Raw genomic sequence first — 24,960 nt, forward strand, 5'->3', positions numbered from 1 at the left:
GCACGAAAACGTGTATTCTGGCTCAAAACAAAGCGATACATCGTTTTAGATCGAAACTAGCGAGATTTACGCACTTCGATTTTACAAGTCGTCGAGAATGCACGAGAGTAAGCTGTAAACACTTTCTCTCAGAACTGGACGAAGACGTGTATTCCGGCTCAAAACAACGAGATACATCGTTTCAGATCGAAACTAGCGAGATTTACGCACGTCGATTTTACAAGTCATCGAGAGTGCACGAGAGTAAGATGTAAACGTTTTCTCTCAAAACTGCACGAAAAAGGGTATTCCGGCCCAAAACAACGAGATACATCGTTTTAGATCGAAAGTTGCGAGGTTTATGCACTTTGATTTCACAAGTCGTCGAGAGTAAGCTGTAAACTTTTTCTCTCAGAACTGCACGAGAACGTGTATTCCGGCTCAAAACAACGAGATACATCGTTTCAGATCGAAACTAGCGAGATTTACGAACATCAATTTTCCAAGTCGTCGAGAGTGCACTGGAGTAAGCTGTAATCGTTTTTTCTCAAACATGCACGAAAACATGTATTCCGGCTCAAAACAACAGGATACATCGTTTCAGATCGAAACTAGCGAGATTTACGCACTTCGATTTTACAAGTCCTCGAGAGTGCGCGAGAGTAAGCTGTAAACTTTTTCTCTCAGAACTGCACGAAAACGTGTATTCCGGCTCAAAACAACGGGATACATCGTTTTAGGTTGAAACTAGCGAGATTTACGGACTTCGATTTCACAAGTCGTCGAGAGTGCACGAGAGTAAGCTGTAATCGTTTTCTCTCAAACATGAACGAAAACATGTATTCCGGCTCAAAACAACAGGATACATCGTTTCAAATCGAAACTAGCGAGATTTACGCACTTCGATTTTACAAGTCCTCGAGAGTGCACGAGAGTAAGCTGTAAACGTTTTCTCTCAGAACTGCACGAAAACGTGTATTCCGGCTCAAAACAACAGGATACATCGTTTTAGGTTGAATCTAGCGAGATTTACGGACTTCGATTTCACAAGTCGTCGAGAGTGCACGAGAGTAAGCTGTAATCGTTTTCTCTCAAACGTGCACGAAAACGTGTATTCCGGCTCAAAACAACGAGATACATCGTTTCAGATCGAAACTAGCAAGATTTACGCACTTCGATTTTACAAGTCGTGGGGAGTGCACGAGGGTAGGCTGTAAACCTTTTTACTCAGAACTGCACGAAAACGTGTATTCCGGGTCAGAACAACGGAATACATCGTTTTAGATCGAAACTAGCGAGATTTACGCACTTCGATTTTACAAGTCGTCGAGAGTGCACGAGAGTAAGCTGTAAACACTTTCTCTCAGAACTGGACGAAGACGTGTATTCCGGCTCAAAACAACGAGATACATCGTTTCAGATCGAAACTAGCGAGATTTACGCACTTCGATTTTACAAGTCGTGGGATGTGCACGAGAGTAAGCTGTAAACCCTTTCTCTCAGAACTGCACGAAAACGTGTATTCCGGCTTCAAACAACGGAATACATCGTTTTAGATCGAAAGTAGCGAGATTTGCGCACTTCGTGTTTACTAGTCGTCGAGAGTGCACGAGAGTAAGCTGTAAACGTTTTCGCTCAGAACTGCACGAAAACGTGTATTCCGGCTCAAAACAACGCATACATCGTATTACATCGAAACTAGCCAGATTTACGCACTTCGATTTTACAAGTAGTCGAGAGTAAGCTGTAAACTTTTTCTCTCAGAACTGCACGAGAACGTGTATTCCGGCTCAAAACAACGGGATACATCGTTTGAGATGGAAACTAGCGAGATTTACCCACTTCGATTTTACAAGTCAGGGGGAGTGCACGAGAGTAAGCTGTAAACGTTTTCTCTTAGAACTGCACAAAAAAGTATATTCCGGCTCAAAACAACGGGATACGTCGTTTTAGATTGAAACTAGCGAGATTTACGCACTTCGATTTTACAAGTCGTCGAGAGTGCACGAGAGTAAGCTGTAAAGGTTTTCTCTCAGAACTGCACGAAAAAGTGTATTGCGGCTCAAAACAACGAGATACATCGTTTTAGATCGAAACTTGCGAGGTTTATGCACTTCGATTTCACAAGTAGTCGAGAGTAAGCTGTAAACTTTTTCTCTCAGAACTGCACGAGAACGTGTATTCCGGCTCAAAACTACGGGATACATCGTTTCAGATCGAAACTAGCGAGATTTACCCACTTCGATTTTACAAGTCAGGGGGAGTGCACGAGAGTAAGCTGTAAACGTTTTCTCTTAGAACTGCACAAAAAAGTATATTCCGGCTCAAAACAACGGGATACATTGTTTTAGATTGAAACTAGCGAGATTTACGCACTTCGATTTTACAAGTCGTCGAGAGTGCACGAGAGTAAGCTGTAATGGTTTTCTCTCAGAACTGCACGAAAAAGTGTATTGCGGCTCAAAACAAACGGGATACATCGTTTTAGGTTGAAACTAGCGAGGTTTACGGACTTCGATTTCACAAGTCGTCGAGAGTAGACGAGAGTAAGCTGTAAACTTTATCTCTCAGAACTGCACGAAGACGTGTATTCCGGCTCAAAACAACGGGATACATCGTTTCAATCGAAACTAGCGAGATTTACGCACTTCGATTTTACAAGTCGTCGAGAGTTCACGAGAGTAAGCTGTAAACATTTTCTCTCAGAACTGCACGAAAACGTGTATACCGGCTCAAAACAACGGGATACATCGTTTAGATCCAAACAAGCGAGATAAACGCAATTAGATTTTTCAAGTCGTCGAGAGTAAGCTGTAAACGTTTTCTCTCAGAGCTGCACGAAAACGTGTATTCCGGCTCAAAACAAAGGGATACATTGTTTGAGATCGAAACTAGCGAGATTTACCCACTTCGATTTTGCAAGTCGTCGAGTGTGAACGAGAGTATGCTGCAAACGTTTTCTCTCAGATCTGCGGGAAAAATTGCATTCCGGCTCAAAACAACGGGATACATCGTTTCAGATCGAAATGAGCGAGATTTACGCACGTCGAGTTTACAAGTCATCGAGAGTGCACGAGAGTAAGCTGTAAACGTTTTCTCTCAGAACTGCACGAGAACTTGTATTCCGGCTCAAAACAACGGGATACATCGTTTCAGATCGAAACTAGGGAGATTTACGCACTTCGATTTTACAAGTCGTGGGATGTGCACGAGGGTAAGCTGTAAACCTTTTCTCTCAGAACTGCACGAAAACGTGTATTCCGGCTCAAAACAACGGGATACATTGTTTCAGATCGAAACGTGCGAGATTTGCGCACGTCGATTTTACAAGTCATCGAGAGTGCACGAGAGTAAGCTGTAAACGTTTTCTCTCAAAACTGCACGAAAAAGGGTATTCCGGCCCAAAACAACGAGATACATCGTTTTAGATCGAAAGTTGCGAGGTTTATGCACTTTGATTTCACAAGTCGTCGAGAGTAAGCTGTAAACGTTTTCTCTCAGAACTGCACGAGAACGTGTATTCCGGCTCAAAACAACGGAATACATCGTTTTAGATCGAAAGTAGCGAGATTTGCGCACTTCGATTTTACAAGTCGTCGAGAGTGCACGAGAGTAAGCTGTAAAGGTTTTCTCTCAGAACTGCCCGAAAAAGTGTATTCCGGCTCAAAACAACGAGATACATTGTTTTAGACGGAAACTTGCGAGGTTTATGCACTTCGATTTCACAAGTCGTCGAGAGTGCACGAGAGTAAGCTGTAATCGTTTTCTCTCAAACCTGAACGAAAACATGGATTCCGGCTCATAACAACAGGATACATCGTTTCAGATCGAAACTAGCGAGATTTACGCACTTCGAGTTTACCAGTCGTCGAGAATTCACGATAGTAAGCTGTAAACTTTTTCTCTCAGAACTGCACGAAAACGTGTATACCGGCTCAAAACAACGGGATACATCGTTTTAGATCCAAACTAGCGAGATTAACGCAATTAGATTTATCAAGTCGTTGAGAGTAAGCTGTAAACGTTTTCTCTCAGAACGGCACGAAAACGTGTATTCCGGCTCAAAACAACGAGATAGTTCGTTTTAGATCAAAACTTGCGAGTTTTACGCACTTCGATTTTCCAAGTCGTCGAGAGTAAGCTGTAAACTTTTTCTCTCAGAACTGCACGAAAACGTGTATTCCGGCTCAAAACAAAGCGATACATCGTTTCAGATCGAAACTAGTGAGATTTACCCACTTCGATTTTGCAAGTCGTCGAGAGTCAACGAGAGTATGCTGGAAACCTTTTCTCTCAGATCTGCGCGAAAAATTGCATTCCGGCTCCTCCACTATGGCGCCTCCTCCTTCCTTTCTTCTTTCACTCCCTCCCTTATCTCTTCCCTTACGGCGCGGTTCAGGTGTCCAACGATATATGAGACAGATACTGCGCCATTTTCCTTTCCACAAAAACCAATTATTATTATTATTAAAACAACGGGATACATTGTTTCAGATCGAAACGAGCGAGATTTACGCACGTCGATTTTACAAGTCATCGAGAGTGCACGACAGTAAGCTCTAAACGTTTTCTCTTAAAACTGCACGAAAAAGGGTATTCCGGCCCAAAACAACGAGATACATCGTTTTAGATCGAAAGTTGCGAGGTTTATGCACTTTGATTTCACAAGTCGTCGAGAGTAAGTTGTAAACTTTTTCTCTCAGAACAGCACGAGAACGTGTATTCTGGCTCAAAACAACGAGATACATCGTTTCAGATCGAAACTAGCGAGATTTACGCACTTCGATTTTACAAGTCCTCGAGAGTGCGCGAGAGTAAGCTGTAAACTTTTTCTCTCAGAACTGCACGAAAACGTGTATTCCGGCTCAAAACAACGGGATACATCGTTTTAGGTTGAAACTAGCGAGATTTACGGACTTCGATTTCACAAGTCGTCGAGAGTGCACGAGAGTAAGCTGTAATCGTTTTCTCTCAAACATGAACGAAAACATGTATTCCGGCTCAAAACAACAGGATACATCGTTTCAAATCGAAACTAGCGAGATTTACGCACTTCGATTTTACAAGTCCTCGAGAGTGCACGAGAGTAAGCTGTAAACGTTTTCTCTCAGAACTGCACGAAAACGTGTATTCCGGCTCAAAACAACGGGATACATCGTTTTAGGTTGAATCTAGCGAGATTTACGGACTTCGATTTCACAAGTCGTGGGGAGTGCACGAGGGTAAGCTGTAAACCTTTTTACTCAGAACTGCACGAAAACGTGTATTCCGGGTCAGAACAACGGAATACATCGTTTTAGATCGAAACTAGCGAGATTTACGCACTTCGATTTTACAAGTCGTCGAGAGTGCACGAGAGTGTGTTGTAAACACTTTCTCTCAGAACTGGACGAAGACGTGTATTCCGGCTCAAAACAACGAGATACATCGTTTCAGATCGAAACTAGCGAGATTTACGCACTTCGATTTTACAAGTCGTGGGATGTGCACGAGAGTAAGCTGTAAACCCTTTCTCTCAGAACTGCACGAAAACGTGTATTCCGGCTTCACACAACGGAATACATCGTTTTAGATCGAAAGTAGCGAGATTTACGCACTTCGATTTTACAAGTAGTCGAGAGTAAGCTGTAAACTTTTTCTCTCAGAACTGCACGAGAACATGTATTCCGGCTCAAAACAACGGGATACATCGTTTCAGATGGAAACTAGCGAGATTTACCCACTTCGATTTTACAAGTCAGGGGGAGTGCACGAGAGTAAGCTGTAAAAGTTTTCTCTTAGAACTGCACAAAAAAGTATATTCCGGCTCAAAACAACGGGATACATCGTTTTAGATTGAAACTAGCGAGATTTACGCACTTCAATTTTACAAGTCGTCGAGAGTGCACGAGAGTAAGCTGTAAAGGTTTTCTCTCAGAACTGCACGAAAAAGTGTATTGCGGCTCAAAACAACGAGATACATCGTTTTAGATCGAAACTTGCGAGGTTTATGCACTTCGATTTCACAAGTAGTCGAGAGTAAGCTGTAAACTTTTTCTCTCAGAACTGCACGAGAACGTGTATTCCGGCTCAAAACTACGGGTTACATCGTTTCAGATCGAAACTAGCGAGATTTACCCAATTTGATTTTACTAGTCAGGGGGAGTGCACGAGAGCAAGCTGTAAACGTTTTCTCTTAGAACTGTACAAAAAAGTATATTCCGGCTCAAAACAACGGGATACATCGTTTTAGATTGAAACTAGCGAGATTTACGCACTTCGGTTTTACAAGTCGTCGAGAGTGCACGAGAGTAAGCTGTAATGGTTTTCTCTCAGAACTGCACAAAAAGTGTATTGCGGCTCAAAACAACGGGATACATCGTTTTAGGTTGAAACTAGCGAGGTTTACGGACTTCGATTTCACAAGTCGTCGAGAGTGCACGAGAGTAAGCTGTAATCGTTTTCTCTCAAACCTGCACAAAAACATGTATTCCGTCTCATAACAGGATACATCGTTTCAGATCGAAACTAGCGAGATTTACGCACTTCTATTTTACAAGTCGTCGAGAGTGCACGAGAGTAAGCTGTAAACTTTTTCGCTCAGAACTGCACGAAAACGTGTATTCCGGCTCAAAACAACTGGATATATCGTATTAAATTGAAACTATCGAGATTTACGCACTTCGATTTTACAAGTCGTCGAGAGTGCACGAGAGTAAGCTGTAAACTTTTTCTCTCTGAACTGCTCGAAAACGTGTATTCCGGCTCAAAACAACGGAATACATCGTTTTAGATTGAAACTAGCGAGATTTACGCACTTCGATTTTACAAGTCGTGGAGAGTAGACGAGAGTAAGCTGTATACTTTTTCTCTCAGAACTGCACGAAAACATGTATTCCGTCTCAAAACAACGGGATACATCGTTTCAGATCGAAACTAGCGAGATTTACGCACTTCGATTTTACAAGTCGTCGAGAGTGCACGAGAGTAAGCTGTACACTTTTTCTCAGAACTGCACGAAAACATGTATTCCGGCTCAAAACAACGGGATACATCGTTTCAGATCGAAACTAGCGAGATTTACGCACTTCGATTTTACAAGTCGTCGAGAGTAAGCTGTAAACTTTATCTCTCAGAACTGCACGAAGACGTGTATTCCGACTCAAAACAACGGGATACATCGTTTCAATCGAAACTAGCGAGATTTACGCACTTCGATTTTACAAGTCGTCGAGAGTGCACGAGAGTAAGCTGTAAACTTTTTCTCTCAGAACTGCACGAAAACGTGTATACCGGCTCAAAACAACGGGATACATCGTTATAGATCCATACAAGCGAGATTAACGCAATTAGATTTTTCAAGTCGTTGAGAGTAAGCTGTAAACTTTTTCTCTCAGAACTGCACGAAAACGTGTATTCCGGCTCAAAACAACGAGATACTTCGTTTTAGATCAAAACTTGCGAGATTTACGCACTTCGATTTTCCAAGTCGTCGAGAGTAAGCTGTAAACGTTTTCTCTCAGAACTGCACGAAAACGTGTATTCCGGCTCAAAACAAAGGGATACATTGTTTCAGATCGAAACTAGCGAGATTTACCCACTTCGATTTTGCAAGTCGTCGAGTGTGAACGAGAGTATGCTGCAAACGTTTTCTCTCAGATCTGCACGAAAACGTGTATTCCGGGTGAAAACAACGGGATACATCGTTTTAGGTTGAATCTAGCGAGATTTACGGACTTCGATTTCACAAGTCGTCGAGAGTGCACGAGAGTAAGCTGTAATCGTTTTCTCTCAAACGTGCACGAAAACATGTATTCCTGCTCAAAACAACAGGATACATGGTTTCAGATCGAATCTAGCGAGATTTACGCACTTCGATTTTACAGGTCGTCGAGAGTGCACGAGAGTAAGCTGTAAACGTTTTCTCTCAGAAATGCACGAAAACGTGTATTCCGGCTCATAACAACGAGATACTTCGTTTCAGATCGAAACTAGCAAGATTTACACACTTCGATTTTACAAGTCGTGGGGAGTGCACGAGGGTAAGCTGTAAACCTTTTTACTCAGAACTGCACGAAAACGTTTATTCCGGGTCAAAACAACGCATACATCGTATTAGATCGAAACTAGCGAGATTTACGCACTTCGATTTTACAAGTAGTCGAGAGTAAGCTGTAAACTTTTTCTCTCAGAACTGCACGAGAACATGTATTCCGGCTCAAAACAACGGGATACATCGTTTCAGATGGAAACTAGCGAGATTCACCCACTTCGATTTTACAAGTCAGGGGGAGTGCACGAGAGTAAGCTGTAAGAGTTTTCTCTTAAAACTGCACAAAAAAGTATATTCCGGCTCAAAACAACGGGATACATCGTTTTAGATTGAAACTAGCGAGATTTACGCACTTCGATTTTACAAGTCGTCGAGAGTGCACGAGAGTAAGCTGTAAAGGTTTTCTCTCAGAACTGCACGAAAAAGTGTATTGCGGCTCAAAACAACGAGATACATCGTTTTAGATCGAAACTTGCGAGGTTTATGCACTTCGATTTCACAAGTAGTCGAGAGTAAGTTGTAAACGTTTTCTCTCAGAAGTGCACGAGAACGTGTATTCCGGCTCAAAACTACGGGTTACATCGTTTCAGATCGAAACTAGCGAGATTTACCCAATTCGATTTTACAAGTCAGGGGGAGTGCACGAGAGTAAGATGTAAACGTTTTTTCTTAGAACTGCACAAAAAGTGTATTGCGGCTCAAAACAACGGGATACATCGTTTTAGGTTGAAACTAGCGAGGTTTACGGACTTCGATTTCACAAGTCGTCGAGAGTGCACGAGAGTAAGCTGTAATCGTTTTCTCTCAAACCTGCACAAAAACATGTATTTCGTCTCATAACAGGATACATCGTTTCAGATCGAAACTAGCGAGATTTACGCACTTCTATTTTACAAGTCGTCGAGAGTGCACGAGAGTAAGCTGTAAACTTTTTCGCTCAGAACTGCACGAAAACGTGTATTCCGGCTCAAAACAAGTGGATATATCGTATTAAATTGAAACTATCGAGATTTACGCACTTCGATTTTACAAGTCGTCGAGAGTAAGCTGTAAACTTTATCTCTCAGAACTGCACGAAAACGTGTATTCCGGCTCAAAACAAAGCGATACATCGTTTCAGATCGAAACTAGCGAGATTTACCCACTTCGATTTTGCAAGTCGTCGAGTGTGAACGAGGGTATGCTGCAAACGTTTTCTCTCAGATCTGCGGGAAAAATTGCATTCCGGCTCAAAACAACGGGATGCATCGTTTCAGATCGAAAGAAGCGAGATTTACGCACGTCGATTTTACAAGTCATCGAGAGTGCACGAGAGTAAGCTGTAAACGTTTTCTCTCAGAACTGCACGAGAACTTGTATTCCGGCTCAAAACAACGGGAGACATCGTTTCAGATCGAAACTAGGGAGATTTACGCGCTTCGATTTTACAAGTCGTGGGATGTGCACGAGAGTAAGCTGTAAACCTTTTCTCTCAGAACTGCACGAAAACGTGTATTCCGGCTCAAAACAAGGAATACATCGTTTTAGATCGAAGGTAGCGAGATTTGCGCACTTCGATTTTACAAGTCGTCGAGAGTGCACGAGAGTAAGCTGTAAAGGTTTTCTCTCAGAACTGCACGAAAAAGTGTATTCCGGCTCAAAACAACGAGATACATCGTTTTAGATGGAAAGTTGCGAGGTTTATGCACTTCGATTTCACAAGTCGTCGAGAGTGCACGAGAGTAAGCTGTAATCGTTTTCTATCAAACCTGGACGAAAACATGGATTCCGGCTCATAACAACAGGATACATCGTTTCAGATCGAAACTAGCGAGATTTACGCACTTCGATTTTACAAGTCGTCGAGAGTTCACGAGAGTAAGCTGTAAACTTTTTCTCTCAGAACTGCACGAAAACGTGTATACCGGCTCAAAACAACGGGATACATCGTTTTAGATCGAAACTAGCGAGATTTACCCACTTCGATTTTGCAAGTCGTCGAGAGTGAACGAGAGTATGCTGCAAACTTTTTCTCTCAGATCTGCGCGAAAAATTGCACCCGGCACAAAACAACGGGATACATCGTTTCAGATTGAAACGAGCGAGATTTACGCACGTCGATTTTACAAGTCATCAGAGTGCACGAGAGTAAGCTGTAAACGTTTTCTCTCAAAACTGCACGAAAAAGGGTATTCCGGCCCAAAACAACGAGATACATCGTTTTAGATCGAAAGTTGCGAGGTTTATGCACTTTGATTTCACAAGTCGTCGACAGTAAGCTGTAAACTTTTTCTCTCAGAACTGCACGAGAACGTGTATTCCGGCTCAAAACAACGAGATACATCGTTTCAGATCGAAACTAGCGAGATTTACGCACATCAATTTTCTAAGTCGTCGAGAGTGCACGGGAGTAAGCTGTAATCGTTTTCTCTCAAACATGCACGAAAACATGTATTCCGGCTCAAAACAACAGAATACATCGTTTCAGATCGAAACTAGCGAGATTTACGCACTTCGATTTTACGAGTCCTCGAGAGTGCGCGAGAGTAAGCTGTAAACTTTTTCTCTCAGAACTGCACGAAAACGTGTATTCCGGCTCAAAACAACGGGATACATCGTTTTAGGTTGAAACTAGCGAGATTTACGGACTTCGATTTCACAAGTCGTCGAGAGTGCACGAGAGTAAGCTGTAATCGTTTTCTCTCAAACGTGCACGAAAACATGTACTCCTGCTCAAAACAACAGGATACATCGTTTCAGATCGAAACTAGCGAGATTTACGCACATCGATTTTACAAGTCGTCGAGAGTGCACGAGAGTAAGCTGTAAACTTTTTCTCTCAGAACTGCACGAAAACGTGTATTCTAGCTCAAAACAACGGGATACATCGTATTAGATCGAATCTAGCGAGATTTACGCACTTCGATTTTACAGGTCGTCGAGAGTGCACGAGAGTAAGCTGTAAACGTTTTCTCTCAGAAATGCACGAAAACGTGTATTCCGGCTCAAAACAACGAGATACATCGTTTCAGATCGAAACTAGCAAGATTTACGCACTTCGATTTTACAAGTCGTGGGGAGTGCACGAGAGTAAGCTGTAAACCTTTTTACTCAGAACTGCACGAAAACGTGTATTCCGTGTCAAAACAACGGAATACATCGTTTTAGATCGAAACTAACGAGATTTACGCACTTCGATTTTACAAGTCGTCGAGAGTGCACGAGAGTAAGCTGTAAACACTTTCTCTCAGAACTGGACGAAGACGTGTATTCCGGCTCAAAACAACGAGATACATAGTTTCAGATCGAAACTAGCGAGATTTACGCACTTTGATTTTACAAGTCGTGGGATGTGCACGAGAGTAAGCTGTAAACCTTTTCGCTCAGAACTGCACGAAAACGTGTATTCCGGCTCAAAACAACGCATACATCGTATTAGATCGAAACTAGCGAGATTTACGCACTTCGATTTTACAAGTAGTCGAGAGTAAGCTGTAAACTCTTTCTCTCAGAACTGCACGAGAACGTGTATTCCGGCTCAAAACAACGGGATACATCGTTTCAGATAGAAACTAGCGAGATTTACTCATTTCGATTTTACAAGTCAGAGGGAGTGCACGAGTCAGCTGTAAACGTTTTCTCTTAGAACTGCACAAAAAACTATATTCCGGCTCAAAACAACGGGATACATCGTTTTAGATTGAAACTAGCGAGATTTACGCACTTCGATTTTACAAGTCGTCGAGAGTGCACGAGAGTAAGCTGTAAAGGTTTCGCTCAGAACTGCACGAAAAAGTGTATTGCGGCTCAAAACAACGAGATACATCGTTTCAGATCGAAACTTGCGAGGTTTATGCACTTCGATTTTACAAGTCGTGGGGAGTGCACGAGAGTAAGCTGTAAACCTTTTTACTCAGAACTGCACGAAAACGTGTATTCCGTGTCAAAACAACGGAATACATCGTTTTAGATCGAAACTAACGAGATTTACGCACTTCGATTTTACAAGTCGTCGAGAGTCCACGAGAGTAAGCTGTAAACACTTTCTCTCAGAACTGGACGAAGACGTGTATTCCGGCTCAAAACAACGAGATACATAGTTTCAGATCGAAACTAGCGAGATTTACGCACTTTGATTTTACAAGTCGTGGGATGTGCACGAGAGTAAGCTGTAAACCTTTTCTCTCAGAACTGCACGAAAACGTGTATTCCGGCCCCAAACAACGGAATACATCGTTTTAGATCGAAAGTAGCGAGATTTGCGCACTTCGAGTTTACTAGTCGTCGAGAGTGCACGAGAGTAAGCTGTAAACGTTTTCGCTCAGAACTGCACGAAAACGTGTATTCCGGCTCAAAACAACGCATACATCGTATTAGATCGAAACTAGCGAGATTTACGCACTTCGATTTTACAAGTAGTCGAGAGTAAGCTGTAAACTCTTTCTCTCAGAACTGCACGAGAACGTGTATTCCGGCTGAAAACAACGGGATACATCGTTTCAGATAGAAACTAGCGAGATTTACTCACTTCGATTTTACAAGTCAGGGGGAGTGCACGAGTAAGCTGTAAACGTTTTCTCTTAGAACTGCACAAAAAACTATATTCCGGCTCAAAACAACGGGATACATCGTTTTAGATTGAAACTAGCGAGATTTACGCACTTCGATTTTACAAGTCGTTGAGAGTGCACGAGAGTAAGCTGTAAAGGTTTCTCTCAGAACTGCACGAAAAAGTGTATTGCGGCTCAAAACAACGAGATACATCGTTTTAGATCGAAACTTGCGAGGTTTATGCACTTCGATTTCACAAGTAGTCGAGAGTAAGCTGTAAACTTTTTCTCTCAGAACTGCACGAGAACGTGTATTCCGGCTCAAAACAACGGGATACATCGTTTCAGATCGAAACTAGCGAGATTTACCCACTTCGATTTTACAAGTCAGGGGGAGTGCACGAGAGTAAGCTGTAAACGTTTTCTCTTAGAACTGCACAAAAAAGTATATTCCGGCTCAAAACAACTGGATACATCGTTATAGATTGAAACTAGCGAGATTTACGCACTTCGATTTTACAAGTCGAGAGTGCACGAGAGTAAGCTGTAATGGTTTTTTCTCAGAACTGCACGAAAAAGTGTATTGCGGCTCAAAACAACGGGATACATCGTTTTAGGTTGAAACTAGCGAGGTTTACGGACTTCGATTTCACAAGTCGTCGAGAGTGCACGAGAGTAAGCTGTAATCGTTTTCTCTCAAACCTGCACAAAAACATGTATTCCGTCTCATAACAGGATACATCGTTTCAGATCGAAACTATCGAGATTTACGCACTTCGATTTTACAAGTCGTCGAGAGTGCACGAGAGTAAGCTGTAAACTTTTTCTCTCTGAACTGCTCGAAAACGTGTATTCCGGCTCAAAACAACGGAATACATTGTTTCAGATCGAAACTAGCGAGATTTACCCACTTCGATTTTGCAAGTCGTCGAGTGTGAACGAGAGTATGCTGCAAACGTTTTCTCTCAGATCTGCGGGAAAAATTGCATTCCGGCTCAAAACAACGGGATACATCGTTTAAGATCGAAACGAGCGAGAATTACGCACGTCGATTTTACAAGTCATCCAGAGTGCACGAGAGTAAGCTGTAAACGTTTTCTCTCAGAACTGCACGAGAACTTGTATTCCGGCTCAAAACATTGGGATACATCGTTTCAGATCGAAACTAGGGAGATTTACGCACTTCGATTTTACAAGTCGTGGGATGTGCACGAGAGTAAGCTGTAAACCTTTTCTCTCAGAACTGCACGAAAACGTGTATTCCGGCTCAAAACAACGGAATACATCGTTTTAGATCGAAAGTAGCGAGATTTGCGCACTTCGAGTTTACAAGTCGTCGAGAGTGCACGAGAGTAAGCTGTAAACGTTTTCGCTCAGAACGGCACGAAAACGTGTAGTCCGGCTCAAAACAACGGAATACATCGTTTTAGATCGAAAGTAGCGAGATTTGCGCACTTCGATTTTACAAGTCGTCGAGAGTGCACGAGAGTAAGCTGTAAAGGTTTTCTCTCAGAACTGCACGAAAAAGTGTATTCCGGCTCAAAACAACGAGATACATCGTTTTAGATGGAAACTTGCGAGGTTTATGCGCTTCGATTTCACAAGTCGTCGAGAGTGCACGAGAGTAAGCTGTAATCGTTTTCTCTCAAACCTGGACGAAAACATGGATTCCGGCTCATAACAACAGGATACATCGTTTCAGATCGAAACTAGCGAGATTTACGCACTTCGACTTTACAAGTCGTCGAGAGTTCACGAGAGTAAGCTGTAAACTTTGTCTCTCAGAACTGCACGAAAACGTGTATACCGGCTCAAAACAACGGGATACATCGTTTAAGATCCAAACTAGCGAGATTAACGCAATTAGATTTTTCAAGTCGTTGAGAGTAAGCTGTAAACTTTTTCTCTCCGAACTGCACGAAAACGTGTATTCCGGCTCAAAACAAAGCGATACATCGTTTCAGATCGAAACTAGCGAGATTTACCCACTTCGATTTTGCAAGTCGTCGAGTGTGAACGAGGGTATGCTGCAAACGTTTTCTCTCAGATCTGCGGGAAAAATTGCATTCCGGCTCAAAACAACGGGATACATCGTTTCAGATCGAAAGAAGCGAGATTTACGCACGTCGATTTTACAAGTCATCGAGAGTGCACGAGAGTAAGCTGTAAACGTTTTCTCTCAGAACTGCACGAGAACTTGTATTCCGGCTCAAAACAACGGAAGACATCGTTTCAGATCGAAACTAGGGAGATTTACGCGCTTCGATTTTACAAGTCGTGGGATGTGCACGAGAGTAAGCTGTAAACCTTTTCTCTCAGAAATGCACGAAAACGTGTATGCCGGCTCAAAACAACGAGATACATCGTTTCGGATCGAAACTAGCAAGATTTACGCACTTCGATGTTACAAGTCCTCGAGAGTGCACGAGAGTAAGCTGTAAACGTTTTCTCTCAGAACTGCACGAAAACGTGTATTCCGGCTCAAAACAACGGGATACATCGTTTTAGGTTGAATCTAGCGAGATTTACGGACTTCGATTTCACAAGTCGTCGAGAGTGCACGAGAGTAAGCTGTAATCGTTTTCTCTCAAACGTGCACGAAAACATGTACTCCTGCTCAAAACAACAGGATACATCGTTTTAGATCGAAGGTAGCGAGATTTGCGCACTTCGATTTTACAAGTCGTCGAGAGTGCACGAGAGTAAGCTGTAAAGGTTTTCTCTCAGAACTGCACGAAAAAGTGTATTCCGGCTCAAAACAACGAGATACATCGTTTTAGATGGAAAGTTGCGAGGTTTATGCACTTCGATTTCACAAGTCGTCGAGAGTGCACGAGAGTAAGCTGTAATCGTTTTCTATCAAACCTGGACGAAAACATGGATTCCGGCTCATAACAACAGGATACATCGTTTCAGCTCGAAACTAGCGAGATTTACGCACTTCGATTTTACAAGTCCTCGAGAGTGCGCGAGAGTAAGCTGTAAACTTTTTTCTCATAACTGCACGAAAACGTGTATTCCGGCTCAAAACAACGGGATACATCGTTTTAGGTTGAAACTAGCGATATTTACGGACTTCGATTTCACAAGTCGTCGAGAGTGCACGAGAGTAAGCTGCAATCGTTTTCTCTCAAACATGCACGAAAACATGTATTCCGGCTCAAAACAACAGGATACATCGTTTCAGATCGAAACTAGCGAGATTTACGCACTTCGATGTTACAAGTCCTCGAGAGTGCACGAGAGTAAGCTGTAAACGTTTTCTCTCAGAACTGCACGAAAACGTGTATTCCGGCTCAAAACAACGGGATACATCGTTTTAGGTTGAATCTAGCGAGATTTACGGACTTCGATTTCACAAGTCGTCGAGAGTGCACGAGAGTAAGCTGTAATCGTTTTCTCTCAAACGTGCACGAAACATGTACTCCTACTCAAAACAACAGGATACATCGTTTCAGATCGAAACTAGCGAGATTTACGCACATCGATTTTACAAGTCGTCGAGAGTGCACGAGAGTAAGCTGTAAACTTTTTCTCTCAGAACTGCACGAAAACGTGTATTCTAGCTCAAAACAACGGGATACATCGTATTAGATCGAATCTAGCGAGATTTACGCACTTCGATTTTACAGGTCGTCGAGAGTGCGCGAGAGTAAGCTGTAAACGTTTTCTCTCAGAAATGCACGAAAACGTGTATTCCGGCTCAAAACAACGAGATACATCGTTTCAGATCGAAACTAGCAAGATTTACGCACTTCGATTTTACAAGTCGTGGGGAGTGCACGAGAGTAAGCTGTAAACCTTTTTACTCAGAACTGCACGAAAACGTGTATTCCGTGTCAAAACAACGGAATACATCGTTTTAGATCGAAACTAACGAGATTTACGCACTTCGATTTTACAAGTCGTCGAGAGTGCACGAGAGTAAGCTGTAAACACTTTCTCTCAGAACTGGACGAAGACGTGTATTCCGGCTCAAAACAACGAGATACATAGTTTCAGTTCGAAACTAGCGAGATTTACGCACTTTGATTTTACAAGTCGTGGGATGTGCACGAGAGTAAGCTGTAAACCTTTTCTCTCAGAACTGCACGAAAACGTGTATTCCGGCTCCAAACAACGGAATACATCGTTTTAGATCGAAAGTAGCGAGATTTGCGCGCTTCGAGTTTACTAGTCGTCGAGAGTGCACGAGAGTAAGCTGTAAACGTTTTCGCTCAGAACTGCACGAAAAAGTGTATTGCGGCTCAAAACAACGAGATACATCGTTTTAGATCGAAACTTGCGAGGTTTATGCACTTCGATTTCACAAGTAGTCGAGAGTAAGCTGTAAACTTTTTCTCTCAGAACTGCACGAGAACGTGTATTCCGGCTCAAAACAACGGGATACATCGTTTCAGATCGAAACTAGCGAGATTTACCCACTTCGATTTTACAAGTCAGGAGGAGTGCACGAGAGTAAGCTGTAAACGTTTTCTCTTAGAACTGCACAAAAAAGTATATTCCGGCTCAAAACAACTGGATACATCGTTATAGATTGAAACTAGTGAGATTTACGCACTTCGATTTTACAAGTTGAGAGTGCACGAGAGTAAGCTGTAATGGTTTTTTCTCAGAACTGCACGAAAAAGTGTATTGCGGCTCAAAACAACGGGATACATCGTTTTAGGTTGAAACTAGCGAGGTTTACGGACTTCGATTTCACAAGTCGTCGAGAGTGCACGAGAGTAAGCTGTAATCGTTTTCTCTCAAACCTGCACAAAAACATGTATTCCGTCTCATAACAGGATACATCGTTTCAGATCGGAACTAGCGAGATTTACGCACTTCTATTTTACAAGTCGTCGAGAGTGCACGAGAGTAAGCTGTAAACTTTTTCGCTCAGAACTGCACGAAAACGTGTATTCCGGCTCAAAACAACTGGATATATCGTATTAGATTGAAACTATCGAGATTTACGCACTTCGATTTTACAAGTCGTCGAGAGTGCACGAGAGTAAGCTGTAAACTTTTTCTCTCTGAACTGCTCGAAAACGTGTATTCCGGCTCAAAACAACGGAATACATCGTTTTAGATCGAAGCTAGCGAGATTTACGCACTTCGATTTTACAAGTCGTCGAGAGCAGACGAGAGTAAGCTGTATACGTCTTCTCTCAGAACTGCACGAAAACATGTATTCCGTCCCACAACAACGGGATACATCGTTTCAGATCGAAACTAGCGAGATTTACGCACTTCGATTTTACAAGTCGTCGAGAGTAAGCTGTAAACTTTATCTCTCAGAACTGCACGAAGACGTGTATTCCGGCTCAAAACAACGGGATACATCGTTTCAATCGAAACTAGGGAGATTTACGCACTTCGATTTTACAAGTCGTCGAGAGTGCACGAGAGTAAGCTGTAAACTTTTTCTCTCAAAACTGCACGAAAACGTGTATACCGGCTCAAAACAACGGGATACATCGTTTTAGATCCAAACAAGCGAGATTAACGCAATTAGATTTTTCAAGTCGTTGAGAGTAAGCTGTAAACTTTTTCTCTCAGAACTGCACGAAAACGTGTATTCCGGCTCAAAACAACGAGATACTTCGTTTTAGATCAAAACTTGCGAGATTTACGCACTTCGATTTTCCAAGTCGTCGAGAGTAAGCTGTAAACGTTTTCTCTCAGAACTGCACGAAAACGTGTATTCCGGCTCAAAACAAAGGGATACATTGTTTCAGATCGAAACTAGCGAGATTTACGAACATCGATTTTACAAGTCGTCGAGAGTGCACGAGAGTAAGCTGTAAAGGTTTTCTCTCAGAACTGCACGAAAAAGTGTATTCCGGCTCAAAACAACGAGATACATCGTTTTAGATGGAATCTTGCGAGGTTTATGCACTTCGATTTCACAAGTCGTCGAGATTGCACGAGAGTAAGCTGTAATCGTTTTCTCTCAAACCTGGACGAAAACATGGATTCCGGCTCATAACAGGATACATCGTTTCAGATCGAAACTAGCGAGATTTACGCACTTCGAGTTTACAAGTCGTCGAGAGTTCACGAGAGTAAGCTCTAAACTTTTTCTCTCAGAACTGCACGAAAACGTGTATACCGGCTCAAAACAACGGGATACATCGTTTTAGATCCAAACTAGCGAGATTAACGCAATTAGATTTTTAAAGTCGTTGAGAGTAAGCTGTAAACTTTTTCTCTCAGAACTGCACGAAAACGTGTATTCCGGCTCAAAACAAAGCGATACATCGTTTCAGATCGAAACTAGCGAGATTTACCCACTTCGATTTTGCAAGTGGTCGAGAGTGAACGAGAGTATGCTGCAAACTTTTTCTCTCAGATCTGCGCGAAAAATTGCATTCCGGCTCAAAACAACGGGATACATCGTTTCAGATCGAAACGAGCGAGATTTACCCACGTCGATTTTACAAGTCATCGAGAGTGCACGAGAGTAAGCTGTAAACGTTTTCTCTCAAAACTGCACGAAAAAGGGTATTCCGGCCCAAAACAACGAGATACATCGTTTTAGATCGAAAGTTGCGAGGTTTATGCACTTTGATTTCACAAGTCGTCGAGAGTAAGCTGTAAACTTTTTCTCTCAGAACTGCACGAGAACGTGTATTCCGGCTCAAAACAACGGGATACATCGTTTCAGATCGAAACTAGCGAGATTTACGCCCTTCGATTTTACAAGTCGTCGAGAGTGCACGAGAGTGCGTTGTAAACGTTTTCTCTCAGAACTGCACGAAAACGTGTATTCCGGCTCAAAACAACAGGATACATCGTTTCAGATCAAATCTAGCGAGATTTACGCCCTTCGATTTTACAAGTCGTCGAGAGTGCACGAGAGTGCGTTGTAAACTTTTTCTCTCAGAACTGCACGAAAACGTGTATTCCGGCTCAAAAAAACGGGATACATCGTTTCAGATCGACACTAGCGAGATTTACGCCCTTCGATTTTACAAGTCGTCGAGAGTGCACGAGAGTGCGTTGTAAACTTTTTCTCTCAGAACTGCACGAAAACGTGTATTCCGGCTCAAACAACGGGATACATCGTTTCAGATCGAAACTAGCGAGATTTACGCCCTTCGATTTTACAAGTCGTCGAGAGTGCACGAGAGTGCGTTGTAAACGTTTTCTCTCAGAACTGCACGAAAACGTGTATTCCGGCTCAAAACTACGGGATACATCGTTTCAGATCGAAACTAGCGAGATTTACGCCCTTCGATTTTACAAGTCGTCGAGAGTGCACGAGAGTGCGTTGTAAACTTTTTCTCTCAGAACTGCACGAAAACGTGTATTCCGGCTCAAAACAACGAGATACATCGTTTCAGATCGAATCTAGCGAGATTTACGCACTTCGATTTTACAAGTCCTCGAGAGTGCACGAGAGTAAGCTGTAAACGTTTTCTCTCAGAACTGCACGAAAACGTGTATTCCGGCTCAAAACAACGGGATATATCGTTTTAGGTTGAATCTAGCGAGATTTACGGACTTCGATTTCACAAGTCGTCGAGAGTGCACGAGAGTAAGCTGTAATCGTTTTCTCTCAAACGTGCACGAAAATATGTATTCCTGCTCAAAACAACAGGATACATCGTTTCAGATCGAAACTAGCGAGATTTACGAACATCAATTTTACAAGTCTTCGAGAGTGCACGAGAGTAAGCTGTAAACTTTTTCTCTCAGAACTGCACGAAAACGTGTATTCTAGCTCAAAACAACGGGATACATCGTATTAGATCGAATGTAGCGAGATTTACGCACTTCGATTTTACAAGTCGTCGAGAGTTCACGAGAGTAAGCTCTAAACTTTTTCTCTCAGAACTGCACGAAAACGTGTATACCGGCTCAAAACAACGGGATACATCGTTTTAGATCCAAACTAGCGAGATTAACGCAATTAGATTTTTCAAGTCGTTGAGAGTAAGCTCTAAACTTTTTCTCACAGAACTGCACGAAAACGTGTATTCCGGCTCAAAACAAAGCGATACATCGTTTCAGATCGAAACTAGCGAGATTTACCCACTTCGATTTTGCAAGTGGTCGAGAGTGAACGAGAGTATGCTGCAAACCTTTTCTCTCAGATCTGCGCGAAAAATTGCATTCCGGCTCAAAACAACAGGATACATCGTTTCAGATCGAAACGAGCGAGATTTACCCACGTCGATTTTACAAGTCATCGAGAGTGCACGAGAGTAAGCTGTAAACGTTTTCTCTCAAAACTGCACGAAAAAGGGTATTACGGCCCAAAACAACGAGATACATCGTTTTAGATCGAAAGTTGCGAGGTTTATGCACTTTGATTTCACAAGTCGTCGAGAGTAAGCTGTAAACTTTTTCTCTCAGAACTGCACGAGAACGTGTATTCCGGCTCAAAACAACGGGATACATCGTTTCAGATCGAAACTAGCGAGATTTACGCCCTTCGATTTTACAAGTCGTCGAGAGTGCACGAGAGTGCGTTGTAAACGTTTTCTCTCAGAACTGCACGAAAACGTGTATTCCGGGTCAAAACAACAGGATACATCGTTTCAGATCGAATCTAGCGAGATTTACGCCGTTCGATTTTACAAGTCGTCGAGAGTGCACGAGAGTGCGTTGTAAACTTTTTCTCTCAGAACTGCACGAAAACGTGTATTCCGGCTCAAACAACGGGATACATCGTTTCAGATCGAAACTAGCGAGATTTACGCCCTTCGATTTTACAAGTCGTCGAGAGTGCACGAGAGTGCGTTGTAAACGTTTTCTCTCAGAACTGCACGAAAACGTGTATTCCGGCTCAAAACAACGGGATACATCGTTTCAGATCGAAACTAGCGAGATTTACGCCCTTCGATTTTACAAGTCGTCGAGAGTGCACGAGAGTGCGTTGTAAACTTTTTCTCTCAGAACTGCACGAAAACGTGTATTCCGGCTCAAAACAACGAGATACATCGTTTCAGATCGAATCTAGCGAGATTTACGCACTTCGATTTTACAAGTCCTCGAGAGTGCACGAGAGTAAGCTGTAAACGTTTTCTCTCAGAACTGCACGAAAACGTGTATTCCGGCTCAAAACAACGGGATATATCGTTTTAGGTTGAATCTAGCGAGATTTACGGACTTCGATTTCACAAGTCGTCGAGAGTGCACGAGAGTAAGCTGTAATCGTTTTCTCTCAAACGTGCACGAAAATATGTATTCCTGCTCAAAACAACAGGATACATCGTTTCAGATCGAAACTAGCGAGATTTACGAACATCAATTTTACAAGTCTTCGAGAGTGCACGAGAGTAAGCTGTAAACTTTTTCTCTCAGAACTGCACGAAAACGTGTATTCTAGCTCAAAACAACGGGATACATCGTATTAGATCGAATGTAGCGATATTTACGCACTTCGATTTTACAGGTCGTCGAGAGTGCACGAGAGTAAGCTGTAAACTTTTTCTCTCAGAAATGCACGAAAACGTGTATTCCGGCTCAAAACAACGAGATACATCGTTTCAGATCGAAACTAGCAAGATTTACGAACTTCGATTTTACAAGTCGTGGGGAGTGCACGAGAGCAAGCTGTAAACCTTTTTACTCAGAACTGCACGAAAACGTGTATTCGGGGTCAAAACAACGGAATACATCGTTTTAGATCGAAACTAGCGAGATTTACGCACTTCGATTTTACAAGTCGTCGAGAGTGCACGAGAGTAAGCGGTACACGTTTTCTCAGAACTGCACGAAAGCATGTATTCCGGCTCAAAACAACGGGATACATCGTTTCAGATCGAAACTAGCGAGATTTACGCACTTCGATTTTACAAGTCGTCGAGAGTGCACGAGAGTAAGCTGTAAACTTTTTCTCTCAGAACTGCACGAAAACGTGTATTCCGGCTCAAAACAACGGAATACATCGTTTAAGATCGAAAGTAGCGAGATTTGCGAACTTCGATTTTACAAGTCGTCGAGAGTGCACGAGAGTAAGCTGTAAAGGTTTTCTCTCAGAACTGCACGAAAAAGTGTATTCCGGCTCAAAACAACGAGATACATCGTTTTAGATGGAATCTTGTGAGGTTTATGCACTTCGATTTCAGAAGTCGTCGAGATTGCACGAGAGTAAGCTGTAATCGTTTTCTCTCAAATCTGGACGAAAACATGGATTCCGGCTCATAACAGGATACATCGTTTCAGATCGAAACTAGCGAGATTTACGCACTTCGATTTTACAAGTCGTCGAGAGTTCACGAGAGTAAGCTCTAAACATTTTTTCTCTCAGAACTGCACGAAAACGTGTATACCGGCTCAAAACAACGGGATACATCGTTTTAGATCCAAACTAGCGAGAATAACGCAATTAGATTTTTCAAGTCGTTGAGAGTAAGCTGTAAACTTTTTCTCTCAGAACTGCACGAAAACGTGTATTCCGGCTCAAAACAAAGCGATACATCGTTTCAGATCGAAACTAGCGAGATTTACGCACTTCCATTTTACAAGTCGTCGAGAGCAGACAAGAGTAAGCTGTATACTTTTTCTCTCAGAACTGCACGAAAACATGTATTCTGTCTCAAAACAATGGGATACATGGTTTCAGATCGAAACTAGCGAGATTTACGCACTTCGATTTTACAAGTCGTCGAGAGTGCACGAGAGTAAGCTGTACACTTTTTCTCAGAACTGCACGAAAGCATGTATTCCGGCTGAAAACAACGGGATACATCGTTTCAGATCGAAACTAGCGAGATTTACGCACTTCGATTTTACAAGTCGTCGAGAGTAAGCTGTAAACTTTATCTCTCAGAACTGCACGAAGACGTGTATTCCGGCTCAAAACAACGGGATACATCGTTTCAATCGAAACTAGCGAGATTTACGCACTTCGATTTTACAAGTCGTCGAGAGTGCATGAGAGTAAGCTGTAAACTTTTTCTATCAGAACTGCACGAAAACGTGTATACCGGCTCAAAACAACGGGATACATCGTTTTAGATCCAAAATAGCGAGGTTAACGCAATTAGATTTTTCAAGTCGTTGAGAGTAAGCTGTAAACTTTTTCTCTCAGAACTGCACGAAAACGTGTATTCCGGCTCAAAAAAACGAGATACTTCGTTTTAGATCAAAACTTGCGAGATTTACGCACTTCGATTTTCCAAGTCGTCGAGAGTAAGCTGTAAACGTTTTCTCTCAGAACTGCACGAAAACGTGTATTCCGGCTCAAAACAAAGGGATACATTGTTTCAGATCGAAACTAGCGAGATTTACGAACATCGATTTTACAAGTCTTCGAGAGTGCACGAGAGTAAGGTGTAAACTTTTTCTCTCAGAACGGCGCGAAAACGTGTATTCCGGCTCAAAACAACGGGATACATCGTTTCAGATCGAAACTAGCGAGATTTACGCACTTCGATTTTACAAGTCGTCGAGAGTGCACGAGAGTAACCTGTAAACTTTTTCTCTCAGAACTGCACGAAAACGTGTATTCCTGCTCAAAACAACGGAATACATCGTTTAAGATCGAAAGTAGCGAGATTTGCGAACTTCGATTTTACAAGTCGTCGAGAGTTCACGAGAGTAAGCTCTAAACATTTTTTCTCTCAGAACTGCACGAAAACGTGTATACCGGCTCAAAACAACGGGATACATCGTTTTAGATCCAAACTAGCGAGATTAACGCAATTAGATTTTTCAAGTCGTTGAGAGTAAGCTGTAAACTTTTTCTCTCAGAACTGCACGAAAACGTGTATTCCGGCTCAAAACAAAGCGATACATCGTTTCAGATCGAAACTAGCGAGATTTACGCACTTCCATTTTACAAGTCGTCGAGAGCAGACAAGAGTAAGCTGTATACTTTTTCTCTCAGAACTGCACGAAAACATGTATTCTGTCTCAAAACAATGGGATACAACGTTTCAGATCGAAACTAGCGAGATTTACGCACTTCGATTTTACAAGTCGTCGAGAGTGCACGAGAGTAAGCTGTACACTTTTTCTCAGAACTGCACGAAAGCATGTATTCCGGCTGAAAACAACGGGATACATCGTTTCAGATCGAAACTAGCGAGATTTACGCACTTCGATTTTACAAGTCGTCGAGAGTAAGCTGTAAACTTTATCTCTCAGAACTGCACGAAGACGTGTATTCCGGCTCAAAACAACGGGATACATCGTTTCAATCGAAACTAGCGAGATTTACGCACTTCGATTTTACAAGTCGTCGAGAGTGCATGAGAGTAAGCTGTAAACTTTTTGTATCAGAACTGCACGAAAACGTGTATACCGGCTCAAAACAACGGGATACATCGTTTTAGATCCAAAATAACGAGATTAACGCAATTAGATTTTTCAAGTCGTTGAGAGTAAGCTGTAAACTTTTTCTCTCAGAACTGCACGAAAACGTGTATTCCGGCTCAAAACAACGAGATACTTCGTTTTAGATCAAAACTTGCGAGATTT

This window comes from Amblyomma americanum, chromosome 8, assembly GCF_052857255.1.
Source record: "Amblyomma americanum isolate KBUSLIRL-KWMA chromosome 8, ASM5285725v1, whole genome shotgun sequence".
In the NCBI taxonomy this organism is placed as follows: domain Eukaryota; kingdom Metazoa; phylum Arthropoda; class Arachnida; order Ixodida; family Ixodidae; genus Amblyomma; species Amblyomma americanum.